Here is a 23,107-nt window from a genome sequence, read left to right on the forward strand (position 1 = left end):
GGCGATAGGACCCGGGCGGCATCGCCGAGAGGGGCGGGGCCTGTCTGATTAGGGGGCGGGGTATGTTGGTTGTGGGCGGAGTCACGGGGTGACGCACGCGCCACCTGTATAAAAGGCGAGCACCGGCTAAGCCGGGGCGTGGCTCCGGCGGCTCCTCCGTTGCGGTGAGTTGTGGGGTCCTGGTGCATCCGGTTCTCCGTGTCCCGGAGCCATCCCCGGCCCCTTCCCGAGAGCTCCCGGCGGCTCCAGCGGGCGCTGCTGCTCCGCAGAGCCGGGACCGACACCGGGGAGGGGCCCCGGGCTCCGGCGGTCGAGTGCTGGGAGCGGAGCCCGAGGGCTGAGCCTGGGCTGGGGCCGCGCTCAGGGCTGGGCAAGGGAGTCCTGAGCGTTGGAGTCTGGAAACCAAGCGGGGCCGGTTCGGGGTCAGAACCAGGGACCGGGGGCTGGGGGCTGGACCCGGGGTCACTAAAACCGGGTTTGGGGCTCGGCAATGGAGACCAAGCCCCACGTGTGGGAGTCTGGAGCCCGGCTCATGGGGTCAGTTGGGGGGCTCAGAGAGAGCCCGAGCTGCCCAAAGCAGGTTCCGAGCTTAGACCCAGAGCCCCGTGCATGGAAGTCTCCGCATGAGCCCTCCCTGGGCTGGTGCCGGGGCTCAGGCACAGAGCGGCTCCTGCCTTCTGCCGCTGAACCCCAGCCCCGGCTGCACCGGGCTCCGGCTGCCGCTGAGGCCGTTCTGTGTCCCGGGGAGAAGGCTCTGCCGGAGCCGCAGGCGGCGTTAACCGGGAAGGGAGGAGCGGTGCGGGGGGAACCGGCTGGAACCGGCGCTGGGGCTGCGGCTGCAGGGGGGAAGGGAGAGGAGAGAGGCGCGGGCGGGCACGGGAGCAGCGGCTGCGGATGCCGCGGGCGGGCGATGGGAGCCGGGGCGGCCCCGGCGGCTCCGTTCGCACACAAGGAGCGGGTTCTGGGGCCCTGAGAGCGCTCAGTGCGGCCGTACGGAGATGGACTCGGATGCTGCGGGCACCGTTCCGGAGGGCCCCGTGTGCAGGAGTTGTTGTTTGCATTGGGTCCTCATGAACCCACTGGGTTGTTGGTGCTGGCTTCAGGTCCAGCGTGAGCAGTGAGGTGAGTGGGAGCAGTGTGCTCCCAGGTGGGCTTGGTTACCCTCGGCAGCACCAGCAGGTTCTGTTGATTGTCCTGGGAGGGCTGTGCTTGCAGAGGAAGGTGTGCAGGAGCTGGGTTCATTGCATCGTGTTTTCCTGAGATGGGAAGGATGAGTTTGGCTTTGCTTTGGGAAGAAGCAGGTCTGGTTTTGCTGGGGTGCTGGCGTCTGATGTCCATGGGCTTCTCCTTGACTTCTGCACCTGCTGCCTTGAGCCTTCTGTGTGCTTTGAGGCAGAGTTTAGCGCTGCCCTCTTCCTTGAGGACTTGGAACAACAGCCTGGCAGGGAAAGGAGGTAGGGAGAAGGGGAAGGAATTTGCCTGCTGCCCTTACAGTGGGATGCAGGAAGAAAGTTGTCTCTTTGCTGAAGGTCTTGAACCTCTGAATTGCTACTGAGTCCTGAGGGTACCCGGTGATGGTGCCCCTTTGGGAGCAGGGTTTGTCTGTGCCCTGTGCTATGGGTGGCCAGCAGGCTCTGTGCTTTAGAGAAGTTGCTTGCTATGTTTTAGAGCCTGCTTGTGCTGCCTGTGGTTGATGCTTGCATTGGCACCAGGCCATGACCAAATGCTCGCTGTGTCTTTGTTGAGAGATGCTTTTTGCTTTGCTGAGTGATCCCTGTTCCTTGCACTGAAACATGGAGGACTCTAAAACAATGACATTGGACTCTGTGCCTGTGGTGTTTGCTCTCCGCACTGACTGCTGGCCCCCAAACCCCTTTTGCTTGACCTCTACTGTAAGTAGTCTGTATGGTCTTTGGACTGTGCCTTGTTTACAGCATGCAGCAATAACATGAGGTGTGTCTAACAGTGATGTTATGTTTCAAAGCATTGCATGTGCGTGGCTGCTGTCACTGTCACCATTTACAAGGAAGGAGAAAGAAGCCCAGATCAGACAGAGAACAAGATCAGAGCTTCCCAGTGAGTCTGTAGAGGAGCTGAGCCTGAGCCCTTTCCATGGGTCCTGTGCCTCCTCTGCTCTCCCTCAGCTGCTGCCCGAGGCTGGGATAGCCCAGAGCAAAGAGAATGACTCCTGGGGTCCCCAGGTGCTGTAGAAACAAGTGCCTGGGCCCGAGGGCTGATGAGCTCCTACCCACACCTGATCTCAGCCTACCCAGAGCCCCCTTGCTGTGTCTGTGAGAGGGGAAACTGAGGCACGGAGCTGCTGGGTCATCTGCAGGGCCTGCAGGGTCCCTGCTGGTGCAAGCATCAGGGAGATGCCTGTTGGAGGCTGCAGTGCTTGTAATGAAAGGTACTGGAGGCAGAGAAGGTGCTTGCTGCAGTTGGGCATTACTGGCATTCACATCCCTCCCTTCCTCCATATATTCTGCAGGAGCTTCTTCTCATATCTCGTGGTTCGCAGCATCCCACCCCTAAATGCCTTTCCTGCTTTCCCTTTGTGGTGTCTGCTGGCTGAGGGAGGAAGCTGTATTGGCACTGCTGTTCTCAAAGGGAGGGTTGCGATGCTATTTGGGAAGCTAACAAAAGCTTAAGGGCAAATCCTGCTTCAGGATGTGCAGCAGGCAAGAAGGCCGGTCTGGATGCAGCCTGGAAGCTGGTGGATGTTGTGGATTGTCCAAGAGATGGGAGTGGGTTTTGGCTGAGGAATTGTTGGAGGATCCTGATGGACTTTCTGTGTGTGCTGGGCAATCTGTTCCCTGTGTCTGCACAGTTGGGGTTTTACAGAAGCTGCATCCTGTTGAGTGTAGTTGAGTTACATATGAATGATCCCTGCTGCTGGGCCTGAGAGGTTCGTGTCTGTCCAAAAGAGCCTTTCCCTCTTGTTGCACTCCCTGATGCTTCCAAGAGCTTTGGTGATGCTGAATTGTACCTGCAAATAGGTTTATACCACTCCAGCAAGGCTTTTGCTGGGCTAATGTTGTCAATGCTTGTTTGTGTTCCCTCAGCCTTGATGCTGCTCCTGTCTGCACGTGATCCTCCAGAGCAAGACCAGAGGCAATCCAGGGAAGACTGCTGGGATGAATACCTTCCATCCTCACCCTATGTACCAGAAATGGGATCGTCTGACAGTAAGTGACACCTCTATGCTTTTACACATCATCCGTAAGTGTAAAATGGCTTTAGTTCCAAGTTACCCCCATGTATTACCCAGAAGCAGCTGAGAAATTGTGGTTTAGCTCTGAATGGACATATTGGTGAGAGATCTGAGGCACGTTTCTCTCTAGAAAATGCCTGTGTTCGTATCAGCCTCAGCTCTGTCTGCAAAGGATGCTGTTCCTTATGCTGCTGCTGAAGTGTGTCTGGGAGAGATCCCAAGCAAGGCTGGCTCTGTCTATATAACAAGCAGAATTTGTCTGGGACTATTTTATTAACTGGAAAAGCTTCTGGAGAAAGATCTGGGTGTATTGGGAATATGATGGGAGATGTAAAGGTCTTTGCTGGTGTTTACTGGTGCTTGGATGTGTGTGGTAGAAGGAGAGCAGGAAGAAGTCCTGTAGTGGTGTGAGCTGAAGCAAGGGAGATGGGTGCTTGGTGACTTGGAAATGACTTTGAGTTCTTCAAGCTTGTTCTGAAGGAGGTCTCATTGCTCTCTTTGGTTAAGGAAGGGGTTTCTGTCAGCCTGGGAAGAACATTTCTAACCCTTGCAGGAGCTGGTAACCCCTGATGTGAAGTGTGGCAGCTCCCTGTCCACCTTCCTTTTGCTGGGGGTTCAGTGGCCAGTGCAGGCTGTAAGGGTTGTGTTGGTCAGGGACATGTTTTGTGCTGGTTCAGCTGGAGGCTGAGTTGGGAGGAGGCAAATGGATGGAGGGAGTGCTCATGAGCAAGCAAAGGGCTGATGTCATCTGCTTTTAGGGATGGTGCAAACAAGGTGAGGAATGGTGTTTGGTGGCTGATTGTTGTGTGGGTTTGGGTTTGATGCTCTGTGTTTGGAGGCTTCCTCTACTCTGGTTCTAGCAGTTTGTGTAATGCTGTTTCCAGGGGAACATGGAGGATTATGCTCTTCCCTAACCTTTAAATGACTTGGGGTTTTACTGAGCACGTCAGGGTTGGAGTCACACCATGAGGGGGAGCTAGAATGTAATAGGAAGGAATACACCTTTCTTGTGGAGTAGTCAGGCTGGTGAGTGTAAAACCAATGTTGTTGAGAACAGAGGAATGAATGGAGGCAATGGGGAAGGAAATTAGCACTTTCTTGTTCTTCCCCCTCCCTTTAAAAAGAGAAAAGAACTTAAAACCCCTTAAAATTCCTTCCAGAACTTGAAATTTCACAGCAATATTTAAATGCCATGATCAGGTTTGCAAAGATGAAAGGGAATAACCAAGTGGAAAGTGATGGCAATGGATGGATGCTGTGGTGGGGCAGTGTGGTGAGGGAGAGTCAGCTGGGTTGAGGTGCCTGTAACCCTAAAGCGCATTGATGGGGCACATGAATGTGTCCTCTGGGCCTTGGCAGTTCCCAGAGTGCTTCCCTTGAGGTGGAAGTGATTGAATCTTTAAAGGTAATAATGAAAGAGCCAAGTGTCAATGAGAGCTTCTGGCAGAGTGTGATGGGGCTGTGGTCCTGGGGGGAGATGCTCACTGAGGTGACTGAAGTCAAGAGTACCAACTGAGTGTGGGCAGTGGGCAGGAGCCCTTGTTATTGTGGAAGGCATTGATATGGGAAGGAAAAAGGGGATGGAAGAATTCACTGGTGAGGAGGGGATGTGGGACAGATGAGCAGTGTTTTGTAGCTGTTCCAGCTGTGTGCTTGGTTGCAGGGCAATGAGCCCATTCAGTTTAGCAGGGGCTTCAGCAGTTGATTAATTCATGTGGTCTGGATTTGTGCAATTCACTTTTCACCTTTGTGCTGTCCAAGTCTGTGCCAGAGCCAGGTTATTCTGTGTACACCTCAAGCTCGCATCAGAGATGAGAGGCGCTTGGGGCTGGGCTGTGTATGAAGGTGCTGTGAATGCAGAGATTGCCACTGTTGGAGGGCTGTTGGCATCCCCATTTTTCACACCAACCAATCGAGGCCCAGGGAGAAAACAAGCCCGGGGAGCCCCAAACTGGCCACAGGTGCTGGTGCTGAGCCCTGGGCTTGTGCTGTTGTGACTGGGATGCCCCTTTGAGGTGATGGCCGAAGGTACGTCCTTTCTCCTTGCCCTATGTCCAGGCCCTAATGGCCTGAAGTCACTGTCCCTTGAGGTTCTGTGCCTTCAGTGGAGTCTCCATGTGATTTGCCCACAGTGTTCCAGCAGTTACATCCTCCCCTAGGTGTAAGGTTGCATTTTGGCTTTAGTTGTGGGCTCCTTCCACCTTATGGGACATTTCCTTTTGCAATCCCTGCAGGTGATTTCCTCTTGTTAAAGGCAGTTTCCATCACTGTGCCATAGATGTGCAAGGCTGGGTGAGCACCAGACCGGTGTGCTGGGATAGCCTGGAGGACGCGCTCTCTCTTGTGCTCCAGCACAGGAGGAGCCGTGGGAAGCCTGAAGAAATCTGGGATTAGAGCTCGGAGCAAAACTTCCTTCCCAGCAGCTTTTCCCTGCAGAAAGAGGAGGCTTTTGGCAAGAGACCCTGACGTGTGATGCATCAGTGCAGTGCTAAAGAAAAGGGGGAAAAGACGCTACGTTATTCCCCCCTCCTTCCCTCTGCCTCTTCCCAGCAAATTGGGAATCTATGGAATTGTGATCATATGGGGTGAAAACTAATAAAAGGATTAATAAAGTGAGATGATATTCTGACTGGGCAGCTGTTTTCTTGTCACTGGTTTCATGTGTGTGTGTTGGAATTGGGATGGGGGGAATAACGTAGCATCTGGGCTGGTGTAATGACAGTAAAGCAGGCAAGGATGGCCCAATGAGATGGGATTTAGAGCAGCTCCATAGACTGGACATGGAAATAACACCATGTTCCAGAGAGTGAATGGGAGAGCGGTGGCACTGCCTGACCTGCCAGGTCCATGCAACCCCAAATAACCCCTTTGTGTAAAGGGGATCATCTCCCCATGGCTCTGCTGAGCTCCTTCCCTATGGCTGAGGCCGCATCGTGTGCATGGGCTGTGGGGTGCTTGGCAGAAGTGAGGACAAGCACTGGGTTCCTCCAGTGCAGGGCTCAGCACTGATGGTGCTGCTGCACCTCTTTGTCCCTGTCCCTCCTCCTGCTGACAGTGTGGTCCTTATGTTTCAGTCAGAGGAGGAATCTGCGTAGCTTGAGAGGGGAGAGGGAAACAGATCTGAGCTTGCAGAAGAGAGGTGGGATGTGTCAGGGCCTCCTGAATCCCAGTGTCAGCCGTTAGAGAGGGGCGTTGCTAACCAGTAACTGAACCTCCATGGTGTCTGTCCTGTGTGCTGATCCTGGAAGCCATCCCTTGGGTCACGCTGTGTGCCCACATCTCATGTGGGTCCTTGTGAAGGCCTCCTTGGAGGAGCAGAAAGCAGCAGGGGCTTGAGTGCAGCTGAGGGCAGCAGCCCCTTAGTGTCTGTATGAGCCAGAGCACCCTGGCTGTGCTGCCCTGCTTGCACCCGAGGGTGCTGTGGTGGCCCAAGGCCCACGTGTGTGAGCAGAGCTGCTCTGCAGTGCCTGTGATGATGAGGCCTGGGCACTGCTCACACCCCTGGCTCTTAGATCCCAGTCTCCAAACCCCAGGAGCAACATCCCAGCTTCTCCTCATGCCTCAGCATCCCTGCAGGCGAGCTCTCCTTCCCATAGCCGCTGTGCTCCATGTCCCAGCTCCATTCCTTGGCTCTGTGAGGGTCTTGTTGGGATCATAGGGGTGGGATGCTCTGCTTCTCTGCAGGCTGGAAGTTTGCCCGTGGCCCCCTTTGCCTTTGGAGCTGCAGCTTCTGCTTCTCATTAGCTCAATAGGAATATGGATCAGCAGTGTTCAGTGCTAATGGATGTTGTGAACTGAACCAGGCTGAAGATGAGATGAGAGCACATCCTCACTTGTAGGCACAGGGAACCCCTCCAACCAGGGCAGGCTGAGAGCTGACAGAGACCCTCAGCACAGGCCCTGTTTGGAATGAATGGCTCAGACCGTTAAAGGAACCCTTTACCGCATCCCTTTCCTTGCGGTGCTCTGTGAAGGGAGTCCCTGCAGGCCTGAGGGCAGAGTTTGCCGTCCCTGGGCTGGGCTTGGATGGCGGATCCGAGTTGGGGCTGTGGCGTTTTCCTGCTGTCTGAGGAAGCAAAGCGGGGCCCGAGGGAGGGGCAGAGGGGGCAGAGCGGCCGGGGCAGGAGGGAGCTCCGGGCTCAGGAGCAGTCGAGAGCAGCACGGGAGGGAGCGGAGGAGAGCCGGGAATGCTGCGGCTCCAGAGCAGGGAATGCTGCGGCTCCAGAGCCGGGAATGCTGCGGCTCCAGAGCAGGGAATGCTGCGGCTCCAGAGCAGGGAATGCTGCGGCTCTAGAGCAGGGAATGCTGCGGCTCTAGGGCAGGGAATGCTGCGGCTCCAGAGCAGGGAATGCTGCGGCTCTAGAGCAGGGAATGCTGTGGCTCCAGAGCAGGAAGGGTCCGAGCGGGTGGGAAGGGAGCAGGCGGGGCAGGAGCCGGTGCTGGGGGCGGGAGGTGTCCGAGGAGCTGTCACCTTTGCACAGTGCTCCAGGTGGGATCGTCCCTCCTGTGGGCAGCGCCCGTCTCTATGGGGCCGTGTCCCTGGAGCAGGGGTGGGCGAGTGCCTCTCATCCGCCGCTCTGTAGCCCGCAGGGAGCCCCGTGTCAGCTCAGCCTAGCGAGGGTGTCGGGAGAGGTGTCCCCATCTCAAGGCACAGCAGCTCTGCGGGATGTGCTTGTCAGGGCAGGTCCGTGAGTGCTTTATGTGCAGGCAGCTCATGGTATGTGCAGGGCACCGCAGGTTGGCTTGAGCTGCACGAATGTGTTTGGGGCTGGCTCCATCCCTCCTGCCTGCGCTGCACGTGCCTGGCTCCCACCCGCTCATCCCATGGGATTAAACCTGCTCAAGGCAAAGCCAGCGCACCCTCGAGATGCTGTTGTCCTCGACAGCCTGGCTGGTAGGATCTGTACTAATGTACCCAAGGCCTTTAGGTGCTCTTCTGCAAGCCCTGGTAACGCCAGAGGCAACAGTGGCTGTTGAGGCAGGTTATGGGGCTGCATCTGCCCCCTGTGTCAGCATCCTTTGCTAAGGAAGGGTTTAGAGCTGCTGAATGTATTGGTGTGGATGGGTGTTTGCTGAGTGGGAACACTGTGGCCAAAGTGGAGTTTTCCTGTGCGGGAGCCAAAGCGTTTCTGTGCCTGGGGGCAGCAGAGGCTCACGTCTGTGTCCAGGCTCTCGTCTTTGCATCTCCCCCTGTACGTGTGGGTGAGGAGTTAGGGCATGGGAAAGGGATGGTGGCTGTGAGCTGGGAGAGAGCAGGGAAGTTCCAACTTACACCCACCCCCCATGTGTGACCCCCGAGTGGCCCTGTCCTAGGGGTACTGGAGGGCATTCAGCCAGTGCCGGTCCTGGGGCCAGGCTGGATGGGGCCAGTCCTGGCCCTGCTCTGAGCAGGAGCACCCTGAATGTCTGGGGTTGTTTGAGCTGTGCTGAGCCCCCTCCTTTCCTGGCAGTGCTGCCTTGGGCTGGGAGCACGTCTGTGAGGTGAGGGTGTGAGAAGAGGGTAACGTCTGTGCTGTCTATGGGGTTTTATTCCCTGCCATCCAAGGCTGGCGTAGGCTCTCAGGGAGCAGCAGGAGGTGTGGAGCAGGGCTTATCACGCAGGGCACCCAGGGAGAGGGGCACGGCTGTGATGTTGCTGGTCCTGCATCACTCTCCTCCTGCCCCACAGCTTCCGTAGGCAGCAGCACCCCTAGGACAGGCAGGCTCCCTCTGGAGCAGGGCTGCACATCCCGGGTCCCCACAGATGCTGCCCTTTAGGTCCAGCTCCGCTTTGTGAGGAGCGCTGGTTTGCAGGCCTGTGAGTGAGTGTCAAGTGCCCGGCAGTGGAGGGGTTTTCTGGGATGACTTTGCTGGTTTCAGGTGTTCTGGTACCTGCTGAGGTGCTGTCACTGACAGGGCGAGGTGCAGGGATGCTGGCAATAGGGGATAACGTCATCTCCTGGTCCCAGGCAGGAAGGGCCATCAGAGCTCCTTGGAGTCAAGTGGCACCGCTCTGAGCATTAAATACATATCCAGCAGCGCACACTTCCCATGCATCCCCTCATGAAGGACTTACTTAACCAGGCCCCCTTGCTGTGTCAGTCTGTGTGCTTCTGTACCCGTGTGTCAAGGGGCTGGGCTCTTTACTGCCTTGCAGGCTGCATCTGGCTGCAGAGACCGGTCTGTGTCCCCACTGTGCCCTGTCCCACTGAGCCTGGGAGGGAGACGGTTGGGAATGCAGGTGGGTGATGGCCTGGTTTAGGCTGGGATAGAGCTCGTTTGCTTCCCATGAGCTGGCTCAGCGCTGCACTTCAGGTTTTGTCTGAGACTGATGCTGATAGCATCAGATAGAGCTCATTTGCTTCCCCCGAGCTGGTGCAGTGCTGTGCTTTGGGTTTTGTCTGAGACTGATGCTGATAACATCAGCAGTGAGGTTTTAGCTCTTGCTGTGTGGTACTTAGCCCGATCCCAGGACTTGTCAGACTCTTGTGCTGTGCCAGTGAGGAGGGGCACTGGAAGCTGGGAGGGAGCAGAGCCAGGACACCTGTCCCAAAGGAGCCAAAGGATCATCCCATCCCACAGCACGTCATGCCCAGGATAGGAACTGGGGGGAGTTACCTGGAAGGCAGCGATCGCTGCTTGGGTCGGGCTGGTATCGGTTGGTGGCTGCTGAGCCATTGCATTGTGCATCACTTGTGTTCATTGGTTTTAACCTTCCCTTTTGTCCCCTTTAGCTTTACATTCTGTCCCCTTGTTACTTCCCTTATCATTATTAGTAGTAGGACTTGTGTTATCATGTATTTAATTTATATTATGCATTTTCTGTTGTATATTGTTAAGTTCTGGGCCCCTCACTACAAGGGAGACATGAAGGGGACTTGGCTGGTGGGAAGGGCAGGAGCACAGCACATTGCACTCTAAGCATCATCTTGTGCCTTTGAACCCTGCAGGTGCCCAATGGGCTGGAGGCCGTGAGCATCGAGAGCAAGGGCTGCCTGAGCAGCGGACGGTGAAGAGACAGATGGGACATCGTTGGAACGCAGGCCCAAGGAGAGGCCCCGTGCAGGTAAGGACACACTGGGGACACAGTGTAGGGTATTTGCAGGTTGTCCTCTTGGCAGGGATACAGGCAGTAGTTAAGGGGTGCAGGCAGTGGCAGGAGGGGAAGTGTAGGTGTCAGGCTGGGTAGCTGCAGGTGGCAATTTGCCTATTGCAGGTTTCAGGTTGGGAAGCATAGGGGTTAGATGGTATAACAAAGGTGTTAGTTTGGGTAGTGCTGGTGTCACTTTGGGTATTACAGGTGTTAGGTTGGATCCTGTAGGTGGCACTTTGGGAACCAGAGGTGTTAAGTTGGGAAGCACAGGTGGCACTTGAGGTGGCATTAGGTTGGCTGTCATAGGTGTTAGATTGGGTAGTGTCAGTGTTACTTTGGGTGTCATAGGTGTTAGGTTGGGTATCATAGTGTTAGGCTGGGTATTGTGGGTGGCACTTTGTGTATTACAGTTGTCAGGTTGGATCCTGTGGTAGGTGGCACTTTGGGAACCAGAGGTGTTAGGTTGTGTAGCATAGGTGGTACATTGGGCATTGGAGGTGTCAGGCTGGGTAGAGTAGGTGGCACTTGAGGTGGCATTAGGTTGGCTGTCATAGGTGTTAGATTGGGTAGTGTCAGTGTTACTTTGGGTGTCATAGGTGTTAGGTTGGGTATCATAGTGTTAGGCTGGGTATTGTGGGTGGCACTTTGTGTATTACAGTTGTCAGGTTGGATCCTGTGGTAGGTGGCACTTTGGGAACCGCAGGTGTTAGGTTGGGCAGCAGAGGTGGTACATTGGGCATTGGAGGTGTCAGGCTGGGTAGAGTAGGTGGCACTTGAAGTGGTGTTAGGTTGGATATCATTGGTGTTAGCTTGGCTGCTGTGGGTGGCACTTTGGGAACCAGAGGGGTTATGTTGGCTGTTGTAGGTGGCACTTGGGGTACTGTAGCTGTTAGGCTGGGTATCATAAGCAGCACTTTGGGTAGTGTAGGTATCAGGCTTGGTACTATGGGTGGCACTTTGGGAACCAATTGTGTTAATTTGGGTAGCAAAGGTGACACTTCTGACTCAGGGTTAGCACAGCTTTATTAGACTAACCAGTCTAACCCCCCTATCTGAGGTGCTTGGAAGTTGGACAACTTGGGTTGCACTTTGTGTACTGTAGGTGTTAGGTTGGGGGGGTGGGAGGGGGGGTGGGAGGCGGGTAGGAAAAGGGGTAGAGGGTGGGGGGGGGCGGGGGGGGGACGGAGGGGTGGGAGGGGAGGGGGGGGGGGGGGGGGGGGGGGGTGGGGGGGGGGGGGGGGGGGGGGGGGGGGGGGGGTGGGGGGGGTGGGAGGGGGGGGGTGGGGGGGGGGGGGGGGGGGGGGGGGGGTGGGAGGGGGGGGGGGCGGGGGGGGGGGGGGCGGGTGGGGGGGGGGGGGAACCAGGGGGGACCCGGACACTCTGTCCTCCAGATAAGACATCTCTATATATACAAAGACAGCAGTACAGCAGTCCCCTCCTTACCCCCCCCCCCCCCCCCCCCCCCACCCCCACCCCCCCCCCCCCCTCCCTCCCCCCACCCCCCTCCCTCCCCCCCACCCCCCCAGGAGGGAGTTAGGGGGGGAGGGAGGCCTCCCTCCCCCCCTAACTCCCTCCCTCCCTCCCCAGAGGGCTTAGGGGGGGCAGGGAGGGGCTTAGTGGAAGCCCCTCCCTGCCCCCCCTAAGTCCTCCCCCATCCCCTCCCCTAACCCCTTCCGTCCCCCCAACCCCTTCCCTCTGCTCTGGAGGGGAGGGGCTAGGGGGAGGGAGGGGGTTCTTATACCTGTCCAGAGTCCGTCCCAAACGTTGTATCCCTTCTGGAATCGCAGCTCTCTTCAGGGACCATCCCGGGGTGCTCGACCTGTCCCTGCAAGAAGAACACCCATCACCACCAATCTCTTCATGCGTCTGCCGTTGGCCACCTTTCCTACCCACCACCAGCCCAACCTGCTTCCTCCCCACACATCTTGGCCTTGTGGCACTCCTAGCCCCACACTGTGGCCATGCTGCATCCTTCTATCTGTCCTGTATCATCTTCTGCTTCTCCACTGGTATGTGGAGCATGGGCAGACTGTGCCTGTTCTCTCCTCAGGGCCTTTGCTTCCCTGGCTTTTCCCAGCTGGCACCCACATGCACACAGCTGTGCAGATCCTTCCCAAATAACAGCCTTCATCCTGTGGGATGGAATAAACCTCCTTTCCACACACAGACTTCAATGGCTGCCTCCTGCATCTTCTTTTTCCTCCTCCTCCTAAGAACCCCCTCACACCATGAGCACAAAACATCACCTTGCACCTGGCAGTCCACACACCTGGATGATGCCATCTCCCATGTCAGCCTTTAGTGCTGAGCAAGAGTTGTCCAACTTCCAAGCACCTCTGATGGAACCAGTCTAATAAAGCTGTGCTAACCCTGAGTCAAAAGTGCCACCTTTGCTACCCAAATTAACACAATTGGTTCCCAAAGTGCCACCTATAATACCAAGCCTGATACCTACACTACCCAAAGTGCCGCTTATGATACCCAGCCTAACAGCTACAGTACCCCAAGTGCCACCTACAATACCCAACCTAACCCCTCTGGTTCCCAAAGTGCCACCCACAGCAGCCAAGCTAACACCAATGATATCCAACCTAACACCACTTCAAGTGCCACCTACTCTACCCAGCCTGACACCTCCAATGCCCAATGTACCACCTCTGCTGCCCAACCTAACACCTGCGGTTCCCAAAGTGCCACCTACCACAGGATCCAACCTGACAACTGTAATACACAAAGTGCCACCCACAATACCCAGCCTAACACTATGATACCCAACCTAACACCTATGACACCCAAAGTAACACTGACACTACCCAATCTAACACCTATGACAGCCAACCTAATGCCACCTCAAGTGCCACCTACTCTACCCAGCCTGACACCTCTGGTTCCCAAAGTGCCACCTACAGGATCCAACCTAACACCTGTAATACCCAAAGTGACACCAGCACTACCCAAACTAACACCTTTGTTATACCATCTAACCCCTATGCTTCCCAACCTGAAACCTGCAATAGGCAAATTGCCACCTGCAGCTACCCAGCCTGACACCTACACTTCCCCTCCTGCCACTGCCTGCACCCCTTAACTACTGCCTGTATCCCTGCCAAGAGGACAACCTGCAAATACCCTACACTGTGTCCCCAGTGTGTCCTTACCTGCACGGGGCCTCTCCTTGGGCCTGCGTTCCAACGATGTCCCATCTGTCTCTTCACCGTCCGCTGCTCAGGCAGCCCTTGCTCTCCATGCTCACAGCCTCCAGCCCATTGGGCACCTGCAGGGTTCAAAGGCACAAGATGATGCTTAGAGTGCAATGTGCTGTGCTCCTGCCCTTCCCACCAGCCAAGTCCCCTTCATGTCTCCCTTGTAGTGAGGGGCCCAGAACTTAACAATATACAACAGAAAATGCATAATATAAATTAAATACATGATAACACAAGTCCTACTACTAATAATGATAAGGGAAGTAACAAGGGGACAGAATGTAAAGCTAAAGGGGACAAAAGGGAAGGTTAAAACCAATGAACACAAGTGATGCACAATGCAATGGCTCAGCAGCCACCAACCGATACCAGCCCGACCCAAGCAGCGATCGCTGCCTTCCAGGTAACTCCCCCCAGTTCCTATCCTGGGCATGACGTGCTGTGGGATGGGATGATCCTTTGGCTCCTTTGGGACAGGTGTCCTGGCTCTGCTCCCTCCCAGCTTCCAGTGCCCCTCCTCACTGGCACAGCACAAGAGTCTGACAAGTCCTGGGATCGGGCTAAGTACCACACAGCAAGAGCTAAAACCTCACTGCTGATGTTATCAGCATCAGTCTCAGACAAAACCCAAAGCACAGCACTGCACCAGCTCGGGGGAAGCAAATGAGCTCTATCTGATGCTATCAGCATCAGTCTCAGACAAAACCTGAAGTGCAGCGCTGAGCCAGCTCATGGGAAGCAAACGAGCTCTATCCCAGCCTAAACCAGGCCATCACCCACCTGCATTCCCAACCGTCTCCCTCCCAGGCTCAGTGGGACAGGGCACAGTGGGGACACAGACCGGTCTCTGCAGCCAGATGCAGCCTGCAAGGCAGTAAAGAGCCCAGCCCCTTGACACACGGGTACAGAAGCACACAGACTGACACAGCAAGGGGGCCTGGTTAAGTAAGTCCTTCATGAGGGGATGCATGGGAAGTGTGCGCTGCTGGATATGTATTTAATGCTCAGAGCGGTGCCACTTGACTCCAAGGAGCTCTGATGGCCCTTCCTGCCTGGGACCAGGAGATGACGTTATCCCCTATTGCCAGCATCCCTGCACCTCGCCCTGTCAGTGACAGCACCTCAGCAGGTACCAGAACACCTGAAACCAGCAAAGTCATCCCAGAAAACCCCTCCACTGCCGGGCACTTGACACTCACTCACAGGCCTGCAAACCAGCGCTCCTCACAAAGCGGAGCTGGACCTAAAGGGCAGCATCTGTGGGGACCCGGGATGTGCAGCCCTGCTCCAGAGGGAGCCTGCCTGTCCTAGGGGTGCTGCTGCCTATGGAAGCTGTGGGGCAGGAGGAGAGTGATGCAGGACCAGCAACATCACAGCCGTGCCCCTCTCCCTGGGTGCCCTGCGTGATAAGCCCTGCTCCACACCTCCTGCTGCTCCCTGAGAGCCTACGCCAGCCTTGGATGGCAGGGAATAAAACCCCATAGACAGCACAGACGTTACCCTCTTCTCACACCCTCACCTCACAGACGTGCTCCCAGCCCAAGGCAGCACTGCCAGGAAAGGAGGGGGCTCAGCACAGCTCAAACAACCCCAGACATTCAGGGTGCTCCTGCTCAGAGCAGGGCCAGGACTGGCCCCATCCAGCCTGGCCCCAGGACCGGCACTGGCTGAATGCCCTCCAGTACCCCTAGGACAGGGCCACTCTGGGGTCACACATGGGGGGTGGGTGTAAGTTGGAACTTCCCTGCTCTCTCCCAGCTCACAGCCACCATCCCTTTCCCATGCCCTAACTCCTCACCCACAAACACGTACAGGGGGAGATGCAAAGACGAGAGCCTGGACACAGACGTGAGCCTCTGCTGCCCCCAGGCACAGAAACGCTTTGGCTCCCGCACAGGAAAACTCCACTTTGGCCACAGTGTTCCCAGTCAGCAAACACCCATCCACACCAATACATTCAGCAGCTCTAAACCCTTCCTTAGCAAAGGATGCTGACACAGGGGGCAGATGCAGCCCCATAACCTGCCTCAACAGCCACTGTTGCCTCTGGCGTCACCAGGGCTTGCAGAAGAGCACCTAAAGGCCTTGGGTACATTAGTACAGATCCTACCAGCCAGGCTGTCGAGGACAACAGCATCTCGAGGGTGCGCTGGCTTTCCCTTCAGCAGGTTTAATCCCATGGGATGAGCGGGTGGGAGCCAGGCACGTGCAGCGCAGGCAGGAGGGATGGAGCCAGCCCCAAACACATCCGTGCAGCTCAAGCCAACCTGCGGTGCCCTGCACATACCATGAGCTGCCTGCACATAAAGCACTCACGGACCTGCCCTGACAAGCACATCCCGCAGAGCTGCTGTGCCTTGAGATGGGGACACCTCTCCCGACACCCTCGCTAGGCTGAGCTGACACGGGGCTCCCTGCGGGCTACAGAGCGGCGGATGAGAGGCACTCGCCCACCCCTGCTCCAGGGACACGGCCCCATAGAGACGGGCGCTGCCCACAGGAGGGACGATCCCACCTGGAGCAATGTGCAAAGGTGACAGCTCCTCGGACACCTCCCGCCCCCAGCACCGGCTCCTGCCCCGCCTGCTCCCTTCCCACCCGCTCGGACCCTTCCTGCTCTGGAGCCGCAGCATTCCCTGCTCTAGAGCCGCAGCATTCCCGGCTCTGGAGCCGCAGCATTCCCTGCTCTAGAGCCGCAGCATTCCCTGCTCTAGAGCCGCAGCATTCCCGGCTCTGGAGCCGCAGCATTCCCGGCTCTCCTCCGCTCCCTCCCGTGCTGCTCTCGACTGCTCCTGAGTCCGGATCTCCCTCCTGCCCCGGCCGCTCTGCCCCCTCTGCCGCTCCCTCGGGCCCCGCTTTGCTTCCTCAGACAGCAGGAAAACGCCACAGCCCCAGCTCGGATCCGCCATCCAAGCCCAGCCCAGGGACGGCAAACTCTGCCCTCAGGCCTGCAGGGACTCCCTTCACAGAGCACCGCAAGGAAAGGGATGCGGTAAAGGGTTCCTTTAACGGTCTGAGCCATTCATTCTAAACAGGGCCTGTGCTGAGGGTCTCTGTCAGCTCTCAGCCTGCCCTGGTTGGAGGGGTTCCCTGTGCCTACAAGTGAGGATGTGCTCTCATCTCATCTTCAGCCTGGTTCAGTTCACAACATCCATTAGCACTGAACACTGCTGATCCATATTCCTATTGAGCTAATGAGAAGCAGAAGCTGCAGCTCCAAAGGCAAAGGGGGCCACGGGCAAACTTCCAGCCTGCAGAGAAGCAGAGCATCCCACCCCTATGATCCCAACAAGACCCTCACAGAGCCAAGAATGGAGCTGGGACATGGAGCACAGCGGCTATGGGAAGGAGAGCTCGCCTGCAGGGATGCTGAGGCATGAGGAGAAGCTGGGATGTTGCTCCTGGGGTTTGGAGACTGGGATCTAAGAGCCAGGGGTGTGAGCAGTGCCCAGGCCTCATCATCACAGGCACTGCAGAGCAGCTCTGCTCACACACGTGGGCCTTGGGCCACCACAGCACCCTCGGGTGCAAGCAGGGCAGCACAGCCAGGGTGCTCTGGCTCATACAGACACTAAGGGGCTGCTGCCCTCAGCTGCACTCAAGCCCCTGCTGCTTTCTGCTCCTCCAAGGAGGCCTTCACAAGGACCCACATGAGATGTGGGCACACAGCGTGACCCAAGGGATGGCTTCCAGGATCAGCACACAGGACAGACACGATGGAGGTTCAGTTACCGGTTAGCAAAGCCCCTCTCTAACGGCTGACACTGGGATTCAGGAGGCCCTGACACATCCCACCTCTCTTCTGCAAGCTCAGATCTGTTTCCCTCTCCCCTCTCAAGCTACGCAGATTCCTCCTCTGACTGAAACATAAGGACCACACTGTCAGCAGGAGGAGGGACAGGGACAAAGAGGTGCAGCAGCACCATCAGTGCTGAGCCCTGCACTGGAGAAACCCAGTGCTTGTCCTCACTTCTGCCAAGCACCCCACAGCCCATGCACACGATGCGGCCTCAGCCATAGGGAAGGAGCTCAGCAGAGCCATGGGGAGATGATCCCCTTTACACAAAGGGGTTATTTGGGGTTGCATGGACCTGGCAGGTCAGGCAGTGCCACCGCTCTCCCATTCACTCTCTGGAACATGGTGTTATTTCCATGTCCAGTCTATGGAGCTGCTCTAAATCCCATCTCATTGGGCCATCCTTGCCTGCTTTACTGTCATTACACCAGCCCAGATGCTACGTTATTCCCCCCATCCCAATTCCAACACACACACATGAAACCAGTGCCAACAAAACAGCTGCCCAGTCAGAATATCATCTCACTTTATTAATCCTTTTATTAGTTTTCACCCCATATGATCACAATTCCATAGATTCTCAATTTGCTGGGAAGAGGCAGAGGGAAGGAGGGGGGAATAACGTAGCGTCTTTTCCCCCTTTTCTTTAGCACTGCACTGATGCATCACACGTCAGGGTCTCTTGCCAAAAGCCTCCTCTTTCTGCAGGGAAAAGCTGCTGGGAAGGAAGTTTTGCTCCGAGCTCTAATCCCAGATTTCTTCAGGCTTCCCACGGCTCCTCCTGTGCTGGAGCACAAGAGAGAGCGCGTCCTCCAGGCTATCCCAGCACACCGGTCTGGTGCTCACCCAGCCTTGCACATCTATGGCACAGTGATGGAAACTGCCTTTAACAAGAGGAAATCACCTGCAGGGATTGCAAAAGGAAATGTCCCATAAGGTGGAAGGAGCCCACAACTAAAGCCAAAATGCAACCTTACACCTAGGGGAGGATGTAACTGCTGGAACACTGTGGGCAAATCACATGGAGACTCCACTGAAGGCACAGAACCTCAAGGGACAGTGACTTCAGGCCATTAGGGCCTGGACATAGGGCAAGGAGAAAGGACGTACCTTCGGCCATCACCTCAAAGGGGCATCCCAGTCACAACAGCACAAGCCCAGGGCTCAGCACCAGCACATGTGGCCAGTTTGGGGCTCCCCGGGCTTGTTTTCTCCCTGGGCCTCGATTGGTTGGTGTGAAAAATGGGGATGCCAACAGCCCTCCAACAGTGGCAATCTCTGCATTCACAGCACCTTCACACACAGCCCAGCCCCAAGCGCCTCTCATCTCTGATGCGAGCTTGAGGTGTACACAGAATAACCTGGCTCTGGCACAGACTTGGACAGCACAAAGGTGAAAAGTGAATTTCACAAATCCAGACCACATGAATTAATCAACTGCTGAAGCCCCTGCTAAACTGAATGGGCTCATTGCCCTGCAACCAAGCACACAGCTGGAACAGCTACAAAACACTGCTCATCTGTCCCACATCCCCTCCTCACCAGTGAATTCTTCCATCCCCTTTTTCCTTCCCATATCAATGCCTTCCACAATAACAAGGGCTCCTGCCCACTGCCCACACTCAGTTGGTACTCTTGACTTCAGTCACCTCAGTGAGCATCTCCCCCCAGGACCACAGCCCCATCACACTCTGCCAGAAGCTCTCATTGACACTTGGCTCTTTCATTATTACCTTTAAAGATTCAATCACTTCCACCTCAAGGGAAGCACTCTGGGAACTGCCAAGGCCCAGAGGACACATTCATGTGCCCCATCAATGTGCTTTAGGGTTACAGGCACCTCAACCCAGCTGACTCTCCCTCACCACACTGCCCCACCACAGCATCCATCCATTGCCATCACTTTCCACTTGGTTATTCCCTTTAATCTTTGCAAACCTGATCATGGCATTTAAATATTGCTGTGAAATTTCAAGTTCTGGAAGGAACCTTAAGGGGTTTTAAGTTCTTTTCTCTTTTTAAAGGGAGGGGGAAGAACAAGAAAGTGCTAATTTCCTTCCCCATTGCCTCCATTCATTCCTCTGTTCTCAACAACATTGGTTTTACACTCACCAGCCTGACTACTCCACAAGAAAGGTGTATTCCTTCCTATTACATTCTAGCTCCCCCTCATGGTGTGACTCCAACCCTGACGTGCTCAGTAAAACCCCAAGTCTTTTAAAGGTTAGGGAAGAGCATAATCCTCCATGTTCCCCTGGAAACAGCATTACACAAACTGCTAGAACCAGAGTAGAGGAAGCCTCCAAACACAGAGCATCAAACCCAAACCCACACAACAATCAGCCACCAAACACCATTCCTCACCTTGTTTGCACCATCCCTAAAAGCAGATGGCATCAGCCCTTTGCTTGCTCATGAGCACTCCCTCCATCCATTTGCCTCCTCCCAACTCAGCCTCCAGCTGAACCAGCACAAAACATGTCCCTGACCAACACAACCCTTACAGCCTGCACTGGCCACTGAACCCCCAGCAAAAGGAAGGTGGACAGGGAGCTGCCACACTTCACATCAGGGGTTACCAGCTCCTGCAAGGGTTAGAAATGTTCTTCCCAGGCTGACAGAAACCCCTTCCTTAACCAAAGAGAGCAATGAGACCTCCTTCAGAACAAGCTTGAAGAACTCAAAGTCATTTCCAAGTCACCAAGCACCCATCTCCCTTGCTTCAGCTCACACCACTACAGGACTTCTTCCTGCTCTCCTTCTACCACACACATCCAAGCACCAGTAAACACCAGCAAAGACCTTTACATCTCCCATCATATTCCCAATACACCGAGATCTTTCTCCAGAAGCTTTTCCAGTTAATAAAATGGTCCCAGACAAATTCTGCTTGTTATATAGACAGAGCCAGCCTTGCTTGGGATCTCTCCCAAACACACTTCAGCAGCAGCATAAGGAACAGCATCCTTTGCAGACAGAGCTGAGGCTGATACGAACACAGGCATTTTCTAGAGAGAAACGTGCCTCAGATCTCTCACCAATATGTCCATTCAGAGCTAAACCACAATTTCTCAGCTGCTTCTGGGTAATACATGGGGGTAACTTGGAACTAAAGCCATTTTACACTTATGGATGATGTGTAAAAGCATAGAGGTGTCACTTACTGTCAGACGATCCCATTTCTGGTACATAGGGAGAGGATGGAAGGTATTCATCCCAGCAGTCTTCCCTGGATTGCCTCTGGTCTTGCTCTGGAGGATCACGTGCAGACAGGAGCAGCATCAAGGCTGAGGGAACACAAACAAGCATTGACAACATTAGCCCAGCAAAAGCCTTGCTGGAGTGCTCTAAACCTATTTGCAGGTACAATTCAGCATCACCAAAGCTCTTGGAAGCATCAGGGAGTGCAACAAGAGGGAAAGGCTCTTTTGGACAGACACGAACCTCTCAGGCCCAGCAGCAGGGATCATTCATATGTAACTCAACTACACTCAACAGGATGCAGCTTCTGTAAAACCCCAACTGTGCAGACACAGGGAACACATTGCCCAGCACACACAGAAAGTCCATCAGGATCCTCCAACAATTCCTCAGCCAAAACACACTCCCATCTCTTGGACAATCCACAACATCCACCAGCTTCCAGGCTGCATCCAGACCGGCCTTCTTGCCTGCTGCACATCCTGAAGTAGGATTTGCCCTTAAGCTTTTGTTAGCTTCCCAAATAGCATCGCAACCCTCCCTTTGAGAACAGCAGTGCCAATACAGCTTCCTCCCTCAGCCAGCAGACACCACAAAGGGAAAGCAGGAAAGGCATTTAGGGGTGGGATGCTGGGAACGAGATCTGAGAAGAAGCTCCTGCAGAATATATGAAGAAAAAGAGGGACGTGAATGCCAGTAATGCCCAACTGCAGCAAGCACCTCTCTCTGAGCCCCGCAACTGTCCCCGTGAGCCGGGCTCCAGACTCCAACACATGGGGCTTGGTCTCCATTGCCGAGCCCCAAACCCGGTTTTAGTGACCCCGGGGTCCAGCCCCCAGCCCCCGGTCCCTGGTTCTGACCCCGAACCGGCTCCGCTTGGTTTCCAGACTCCAACGCTCAGGACTCCATTGCCCAGCTCCGAGCGCGGCCCCAGCCCAGGCTCAGCCCTCGGGCTCCGCTCCCAGCACTCGGCCGCGTGTGCCGGAGCCCGGGGCCCCTCCCCGGTGTCGGTCCCGGCTCTGCGGAGCAGTAGCGCCCGCTGGAGCCGCCGGGAGCTCTCGGGAAGGGGCCGGGGATGGCTCCGGGACACGGAGAACCGGATGCACCAGGACCCCACACTCACCGCAATGGAGGAGCCGCCGGAGCCACGCCCCGGCTTACCCGGTGCTCGCCTTTTATACAGGTGGCGCGTGCATCACCCCGTGACTCCGCCCACAACCAACATACCCCGCCCCCTAATTAGACAGGCCCCGCCCCTCTCGGCGATGCCGCCCGGGTCCTATCGCCCGCCTGCTCCTCCCCTGACCGCGGCGTCCCCACAGCCCCATCATCCGCAGCCGCCACCCCCGTACCCATCTGAGCCTCTGATCTCTCCCTCCTGCTTCCTCCCGGGCACAACACCCGGAGCTTGGGGAAAGCTCCTTGTGCACAAAAGTCCAGACCCTGCTCCTGGCCATACAGGAACATACAAAGGCCACTTACTATAACCTGGTGTGGAGACAGTTATCACAGGAGAATGGATATTTGGTACATGAACTCTGAATAACTCCGAGGGATACAGCAAGGCCGTGGGAGGCCTGAGGAAGCCTAAGCAAGCAAGATAAGAAGAAGCTGTAATTCACTGAGTGATGAGAACTGTGGACTGTTGGCAAGCGTTCGAGGTCAAGTTCTCACACCTGTGCTTAACCAATTCTATGTTAGTCACTAAGGGTCTTCAAGACAAGTATCCAATCATGATATGCCAGATTACTGTAGGTGTGTGTAAGCAATAGTATATAAGGAGTTAATGCTTTGCAATAAAGGGCTTCTTGTCTGATCATATTGGTCTCTGACTGAGTCCTTTCCGCGGCAGACCCTCATCTCTATAATAAAAGAGTATTCTCAAGTTCTTGATGCTAAGAAAGATTTTGGTGTATTTTAATGCCAGGAGTGTTTAAGAAAATGTTTATGAGTGCATCAGATCTATGGCCAGGTGAGGCTGAGAGCTTCCAGCAGGGCTGTGGCTGGTTTCTAATGCACTGCCTTTACAGTTCTGGGACCTGCTTTTAAAACACTCCCATCACAGGATAAAACTTGTCTTGGAGGACAGCAGCAAAGTAAACATACAGATTTTCTAGGGTAGATTTAGATGATAATGAAAACAAACAAGAACCCTGCAAGCTACTCAGAGCTAACTGTCTCCTAATCTTTATCCCATTAAGTCTCTGAGGACTACTTTTGTGCAATCCTGCTGAACTTTTAATTGAATGGAGGAGGGGAAACTTCATTGCAAGAGAGGTTTCTGTTGTTGTGGGGTCTGCTCTCTGCACCCCAAGCTCTCCTATAACCATCATCACAGAGGGAATCCCATGTCACTACTATTATGAAGAGTAGAGCTTCTATCTTCATGGCAAACAAGACCTAGTGCCGCGGCCAGGTGGAGGGGAGAAAACACCGATACGATGTAGGTTCACAAAATGCTCCGTTTATTGATTACAAAGCTGCTCTTAATATACTGTCTTACACGCGATCACGCATTACTTGATTGGCTGCTTCACTTTGCCCACGAGGGATACATGCTCCCCTTTACCTCTCCTGATTGGTTTCACACCTTCGCTTCAGCTTAGCGTTACATCATGCTTCTG

The 23,107-nt window shown here is 55.3% G+C and overlaps 1 long non-coding RNA gene across 1 annotated transcript; it reads right to left on the reverse strand.

Moving 5' to 3' along the window:
- Positions 1 to 12,046: 12,046 nt before the first annotated feature.
- On the reverse strand, positions 12,047 to 21,662 carry LOC117436623 (uncharacterized). Its single transcript, XR_004549949.1, has 4 exons — positions 21,607 to 21,662; positions 20,447 to 20,569; positions 13,442 to 13,557; positions 12,047 to 12,108 (listed from the first exon to the last, which is right to left on the reverse strand). It is a non-coding gene; the product is annotated as an uncharacterized lncRNA (long non-coding RNA).
- Positions 21,663 to 23,107: the final 1,445 nt, after the last annotated feature.

This window comes from Melopsittacus undulatus, chromosome 8 (assembly GCF_012275295.1).
Source record: "Melopsittacus undulatus isolate bMelUnd1 chromosome 8, bMelUnd1.mat.Z, whole genome shotgun sequence".
NCBI lineage: Eukaryota > Metazoa > Chordata > Aves > Psittaciformes > Psittaculidae > Melopsittacus > Melopsittacus undulatus.